The following is a 7,347-nucleotide window of genomic DNA, read 5'->3' as shown; positions in this document are numbered from 1 at the left end:
TTCAAGGAACTTAAGGGGTTTATTTGCAAAATTTTCAGATATGGAAAGACAAAAAAGGCATACAAAGAAGTACAGCTTCAGACAACCCGATTTGAAAGAGTTAAGGAATCTGACATCTTATGTATTAGATCCCTTGGGTTTCAAAGCTCGTTATGGGAAGCTTCTGCCTTTGCTGACTACACAGGTTGATGAAGGGTTGATAAATACTTTGGCGCAGTTCTATGATCCTCTGTATCACTGCTTCTCTTTTCCAGACTTTCAGCTATTGCCTACCCTTGAGGAGTATGCTCATCTTGTGGGTATTCCTATTCTGGATCAGGTGTCATTCAGTGGCTTAGAGAGTATTCCTACTTCTCAAGAGATAGCTGACATGTTACACATAGATGAATCTTTGGTTAAAGCTCATATGACTTCCAAAGGTGGAATTCAAGGTCTCCCTTCTGAGTTCCTCATCGCTCAAGCTACTGTTTATGGGAGGGCCATGAGTGAGGATGCCTTTGAGGCTATATTTGTGCTTCTCATCTATGGATTGGTATTATTCCCCAACATCGACAAATTTATGGATATGAACGCCACTAGGATCTTCTATGTTCTTAATCCCGTTCCGACTCTGTTGGGTGATGCCTATGTCTCTTTGCACCTGAGGAATGCAAAGGGTGGTGGCGTTATTGTGTGTTGTTTGCCTCTGTTGTATAAGTGGTTTATTTCTCACTTACCTCAGACGGTCGCTTTCAATGAGAACAAGGGATGTCTACGGTGGTCTACGAGACTCATGTCTCTCACTAATGATGATATCTCTTGGTATGATCGTGCATATGATGGTGTTCAGATCATTGATTCTTGTGGTGAATTCTCCAATGTGCCTCTTCTTGGTACATGTGGTGGGATTAGCTACAACCCTATATTAGCACGTCGTCAGCTTGGGTTCCCCCTAAAGGATAAACCTAATAACATTCTGTTAGAAGGTGTGTTCTTTCAAGAGGGTAAAGATCCCCAAGGCCTGAAAGCAAGGATGGTTCGCGCTTGGCGCAAGATTCACAAGAAGGGTAGAAGTGAGTTGGGTCCGAAGAACTGCATTGCTTTGGAGCCGTATACGACTTGGGTGAGGAAGAGAGCATCTGAGTATCTCATGCCTTATGATTATCCGAGACCTAAACCTTTGGTTGTGGCTGGGCCTTCAACCCTCTCTAACCAAGGCGTAGAGGAGTTGAGAGAAGAAGACCTTTCACGTGCTTGGATCCGTGAAAGAGAAGAGTTGCTTCAGCAAATCAAGGAGAAAGATGTTATGATCGAGTTTCTCGAGCATCAGGCCATTGATGATCCTGATGATGCTTGGACTTCTCTACTTCCTCAGTCTTCCAAGTTCTGGAAAAGGAGGTATGATAGATTCGCCAAAGATAAGGCGGATATGGAAGCAGCATATGAGAGAGAGATTAAGAGGCTTCGTGCAGCTTATCTTCCGGCATCCCGAGCTTCTAGCGATCCATAGGATGTTTATTTTCCTTCTCTCTTGTAATGTAATTGACAATGTTGTACTTCTTTGTTCAAATATATTTGATGAGATATTTTCCATATGCGAATAAATGCTTAATATTCAAAATTGCAAATAATACCCTAAAAGTTCCTTTGAAATAAAAACAAAGCATATGCACGAACATTGCATGCATCATTTGCATAAGCAGGTGTTGTTCAGGTCTTCTTGTCTGCGGCCTAACTCTGTGCTCTTCATTTATTTTAAAGACAAGCTGACTCATCGGTACTACACCAGAGCCAACTCTGCAAGATTAATGGATCATCTTGAGCAAGAGAACTGTGAATTCAAAGAGGAATTTGCCAAACTAAGTGCTTTTGATGGATTTATTCCTGGTTAGCCACCTGTCTTCTTTCTCATACATTGATGCTGAGGATGAAGTTGGAACGCCTTTCCAAGCTTTGTCTATAACCGAGCCAATTGAGAAGAAGTCTCCTTCATTTGCTTCCTATCGTGATGCGGAACTGGCCATTGAATGTGGTGCAGTTGCTGGTTTAGGAAAAATGATTGAGCTTGAAGATAATAAGTCTCGGGCTGGCATTGGCTATTCTTCTGGGGTCTTCAACGACAAAGGTCTGTTCAAGAGTGGAGGTTTCATCCACGCCGATCAAGCTGACGAAGCTGCTGCTATCTTGGAAGAGGATGCAGAGGATACTGACAATTTTGTCATCCCTGGCGGGATCTGCCACAATTGGGTCGCTGTGGATATTCCTACAGTCATTCATAGATCAGAGTAATGGTTCACTTTGTTTAAAAAACCCTTCTCCCATGCCAAAAGGAGAAGTGATGACATTGTTGGCATCATTTATACAATGATATTTCATTCAATAAATGCATGTTAAACATTTGTTTTTCCAATTGTTTTCACTTTTTGCTTTTTTGCATGAAATTGGTGATCACAAAAAACCCTGAAAAAAAAGAGCATAAAATCAAACTTTTCATCTGCATAATGATTGCCTTGTTTGATTTCAAAAAGATTTTCATATCAAAATCATTATGCAGGTTGTTTTCTAAAACCCATTGAACATAATGATCCAACACCATCTCCCAATTTTGAATTCCCTGTATTCGAAACAGAGGAAGATGATGTTGAAGGGGATTCCTGACGAGATTACCCGTCTTCTTGAGTACAAAAAGAAGATCATTCAGCTGTATCTTGAGAATAAGCAAAAACAGTCAAACTGGGGCATTACAAATGTAATAAAAAAAAAGAGGGTGAAAGAAAAAAAATCAAAAATTAAAAAAAAAATTAAAAAAAAAACAAATAAAAGAAAAAGCATACCCTCAAATCCCTAGTTGACTGATGCTGAATGGATTCAGAGTCGTTATGACCAGCTGAATTTGATTGAAGAGAAGCGATTGACTGCCATGTGTCATGGTCAGTTATATCAGCAGAGAATGAAGAAAGCATTCGATAAGAAGGTCAAGCCTCGTGTGTTCCGAGAAGGTGACCTCGTGCTCAAGAAAGTCTTGTCTTTCGCGCCCGATTTCAGGGGCAAGTGGACTCCAAACTATGAGGGTCCATATGTTGTCAAGAGAGCCTTTTCAGGCGGTGCTCTGATACTCACAACTATGGATGGGGAGGATTTCACTCGTCCTGTGAATTCAGATGCAGTCAAGAAATACTTTTCCTAAAAGAAAAACAGAATAGCTCGCTAAGTGGAAAGCCCGAAAGGGCGGCTTAGGCAAAAATGAGCGTCTCGGTGGAAAGCCCGAAAGGGTGATCCAGGAAAAAATTAGAGACAAAAAAAAGAGTATTTGCATCCCGCTAGATCGAGTACCTCACCCTGGGGCAATCTAGGCAAAAAGTAGGGATTTGGCAAGTAACTGCATCCTGACAAGACTTTCTGTTTCACATTCACTACGCCAAAAACTGGAATAGACAGCGCACCTTAGAGGGCGCTTTATTACAAAAGCGCACTCTAAAGTGAAGCGAAAAAATAAGGAGCGAACAACTGGAATAGACAACGCACTTTAGAGGGCGCTTTTGTAATAAAGCGCCCTCTAAGGTGAAGCGAAAAAATAAGGAGGAGATAGAGGGACAATAATACAGGGCGCTTTTTAGAAAGCGCCCTCTAAGGTTACCCTTAGAGGGCGCTTTTAAAAAAGCGCTCTATAAGTCCATGTGCATTTCCAGTTTATAAAGCGCTTTTGGAAAGCCTTAGAGAGCGCTTTCATAAGCGCCCTCTTAGGCCCCCTTTAGAGGGCGCTTTTTTTCCACAAGCGCCCTCTAAGGTCCCCTTTAGTAAACATTAAAATTATAATATACTGCGCGTTTTGTTATTTCACTCTCTGTTATTTTCGTTCTTTTTCACGTTAGGGTTCTCACTGCTACGATTTTCGCTACTTCTAAGACGTTCTCCTTCCACCTCTGTTAGATCTACGACGTTTCCTCCTTCTATTAATTCGTTGTTAGCTGTTCGATTTTGACACCATAGGTATTTTTCTAATCTTCATATTACTTGGGTTCTCTTCTGACGTTCGCTATTGTTCATTTTTGGTTTCTCTTCTGACTTCGAAGAACTTAATTGGAGTTCTAGATATATACGGATTCGAGAGTTTCAAGACAAACAGGTTCTTAATCTTAACCACCCTCTTGCCTAATTTTATATGAAGTTTATAGACGTATGCACATTTGGCCAATCTCTGTGATCGAATTTTTTGTGTTCTCTATTTACATTTTTCGTATCTATTTACTTTTGAACCACAGTTATTGTTCTAACAGTAACTAGGTTTGATTTTTCTACTATCTCCTGGTAAACAATTTCTATAGACTCAAATAACACTTCATTATTTCATTATGCAGCATGTCTTCAAAATGGAGCAAGAGGAATATACAAATGAAGAAATTGATTGGAGTTATATAGAGTTCGTTGATAATCAAGATGTTCTCGATCTTATTGAGAAGGTGCAACTCACCCTTGCATTTTTTCATTTTAGAAAAGTTCTATCAGTTTGTCATCTCATTCTTGTTTATAACTTCAGAAACCTGGCGGCGTTATTGCTCTTCTGGACGAGGCCTGGTATGTATTAAATGACAATAGTTCAAATATTTGTATTATAGTTAATGGTTTGTTTATGTCATTTTACATAATGTAAAGTGGCGTTAGCGCATGCAAATATATATACTTAGAGCAATAACTATGTTTTATAAAACTAGCACTTACCAGTTGAGCTACCCTACCCACTCACTGGCCTAACAGAGGGTTTAATTAAACTTCTTGAACATCGTCGTGGCCAGGATGGCGCATATATTGGATGCATGAAGTCAGGAGACGTGATAACAAAAGAGTACTTTCCTCTATCTGAATTAATTCTGATTATTTATTTATGATGATAGATCTGAGGAAATAGTTGCCAGTTTTTATGTGTAGATGGTCCCAGAAGATTTTGTTTTAAGATGTCTAAAATTGTTCATTTTTAAAAATTGAGCATGTGTTGAATTTTATTCATTATTATCTGTTATCCATTTTTGTCGAGTTATTACTGTAGGTTTTTATTTTTCAGTAAATACTTTGAAGTTACCACATTTGTAGATGTAACTGATTATCTTAATTTTCATCCCTTTGCAAGTCTTTAGGCATGTCTCATTTTTGCCAATAAAATTTGCATTCCCTGGTGTTTAGATATTCCCAACCAGTATCTTAATTTCTAATGAGTAATGAAAGTTTCTATTTTGAATTGATATGTACTTAATCTTTTCTTAGTACAATTATATTTCTTTATCGCATGTTATTTTCTCCTTCATAACTACAATATCATTTTGTTTCATAATTGTTTTACAAATTTGACCTTTTCAATTGTGATTTTGTATTCAACTTATATGCTCTGTATTTTATCCTTTTTTTTCCAGGGGAAAGCCTTGGTATGAACCTGATTGGTGGAAATTTGGGGATGAAAAATCGTAAGTAATAATACCATTTAGATGAGAAAATATTTGGTGATTATTTTTTTTTTTTGTTTATTCAGGAATGATCTTCAATGTGATTATGGCTTAATATATTATTTGTTGAAACCAAATCTTATTGAATGGGTAAATTAATGATCTTCAGTCTTCACAATATATCACATCAGTGCCAAGTACTAACATATATTAGAGGCAACAAATAATTTTTAACTTCAGCATACTCATCTCTATGATATTATAAGTTATAACTCCTGATGGAAAATGCATGTTGGATACTTTTGACTGAAGTCTCTTTATGTATAAATATTGCACATGATTTTTTTTTCTTTTTTAGTATGGATCTCCATATTGAATTGCTTTATTTTTACAATGTGTATCTCATCTCTATTGATTTATTTTGTTTTTAGGTATTTCCGACATGCATCTGGTTCACTTGTTATACTTTCAAAGAATTTGGCACAGTACATTAACATAAACAGGTTAGTCTTGATGGTATTAAATGTTGCTTTTTCTTTAACTCTGTTTCCTTTTGAAAGATACTTTCTCCTATTTTATCTTCCTATCTAGTAATATATCTTTGATTGATCCGAAAACAAAATGTAGTGTATCTTTGAAGACATGTGCTTATAAAACTACCTATTCCAAAGCTGTTTGTATTCAAACCGGCATGCGAGGAATGGCTGCTAGAAATGAACTTCGATTCAGGAAGCGGACCCTAAGAAGACTGCGGCTAGCAAAAAAAACATACATCTCATAGATACTTTTGCTACTTAGTTTTATTTCTTTTTAAGTTATGAATTGGTTGTATATTTAGAATCTTTAGAAGTTAAACGATTATATATCAGTGGATTGTTGTATATGTATGGATTGTTGTATATAAGGCTTGTTGAATGCAATGTGTGAAAAAGGGCTTCAAATTATACAGTTTTAGGTGTACTGCTTCAATATACAGGTTGTCTAAAATAAATAAATAAATATAGCGCTTTTTAAAAAAAAAATTAAATAACCACCCACTTTAGAGGGCGCTTTCCAAAATAAGTGCCCTCTAAACCCTTTAAATTTCCACTTTAGAGGGCGCTTTCCAGTAAAAGCGCCCTCTAAACCCTTAAAAGTTTCCACTTTAGAGGGCGCTTTCCAGTAAAAGCGCCCTCTAAACCCTTAAAAGTTTTCACTTTAGAGGGCGCTTTCTTTAAAAAGCGCCCTCTAAAGTGGCCCTTAAAGGGCTTAAAGAGCCACTTTAGAGAGCGCTTTCACCAGAAAAAAAAGCGCTGTCTTTACCTATGCCAGCGCCAGATTAGAGGGCGCTTTAAAGCGCTGTTATAGGCCAAAAAAAGCGCCCTCTTTTCCCTTATTTGGCGTAGTGATTTGTCTTTTCGTCAGAGATTCTCGCTCAGTCGTCGTCAGCTGAAGCTTCAAATACATCGGATTCAAATTGGTAGAGAAATGGTCATTATGTTCAATGTAGCCTCTTCCAAAATATATCACCGATTTCAAATTTGTACAGATCTATGGAGTCTTGCCATTTGCAGGCTACCATTCCATCAAATAAATTTGAGCTTTTATCCAATTATTTGCACTCTTATTTATTTCATTTCAACAAATGTTTTGCATGTTTTAATTGATAAAATGTCATTGTTTTAAACAAATAATTTTTCAAGAAATTTGTTTTAAACAAAGTGAACATTCACAATGATGAAAGGATACTTAAGAATTTCTCAGTGCTCTCCCAAGGGTGGCATGATTTCCAACAGGGTAAGACATTTGTTCATATTCCTGGCATGGATGTATCCTCTTTCTCCAGATTGTTGTTGGGGTTGCTCCCCAAGCAGAGCTTCTGTTGAGATTGTGTCCCCTAAGTAGGGTATTTGTTGGGTTTTCACACGAATATGATTGTTGAGCAGAGCCTTTA

The 7,347-nt window shown here is 37.5% G+C and overlaps 1 long non-coding RNA gene across 1 annotated transcript; it reads left to right on the top strand.

Annotated features, from left to right (window-relative positions):
- The first annotated feature begins 5,316 nt into the window (after positions 1-5,316).
- Positions 5,317-6,058, top strand: LOC127129382 (uncharacterized). Its single transcript, XR_007806324.1, has 3 exons — positions 5,317-5,435; positions 5,846-5,917; positions 6,042-6,058. It is a non-coding gene; the product is annotated as an uncharacterized LOC127129382 (long non-coding RNA).
- The last annotated feature ends 1,289 nt before the right edge of the window (positions 6,059-7,347 follow it).

Source organism: Lathyrus oleraceus, chromosome 3 (assembly GCF_024323335.1).
Source record: "Lathyrus oleraceus cultivar Zhongwan6 chromosome 3, CAAS_Psat_ZW6_1.0, whole genome shotgun sequence".
NCBI classification, from domain to species: domain Eukaryota; kingdom Viridiplantae; phylum Streptophyta; class Magnoliopsida; order Fabales; family Fabaceae; genus Lathyrus; species Lathyrus oleraceus.
The sequence above is the reverse complement of the archived record's forward strand: the minus strand, read 5'-3'. Positions and strand labels throughout refer to the sequence as shown.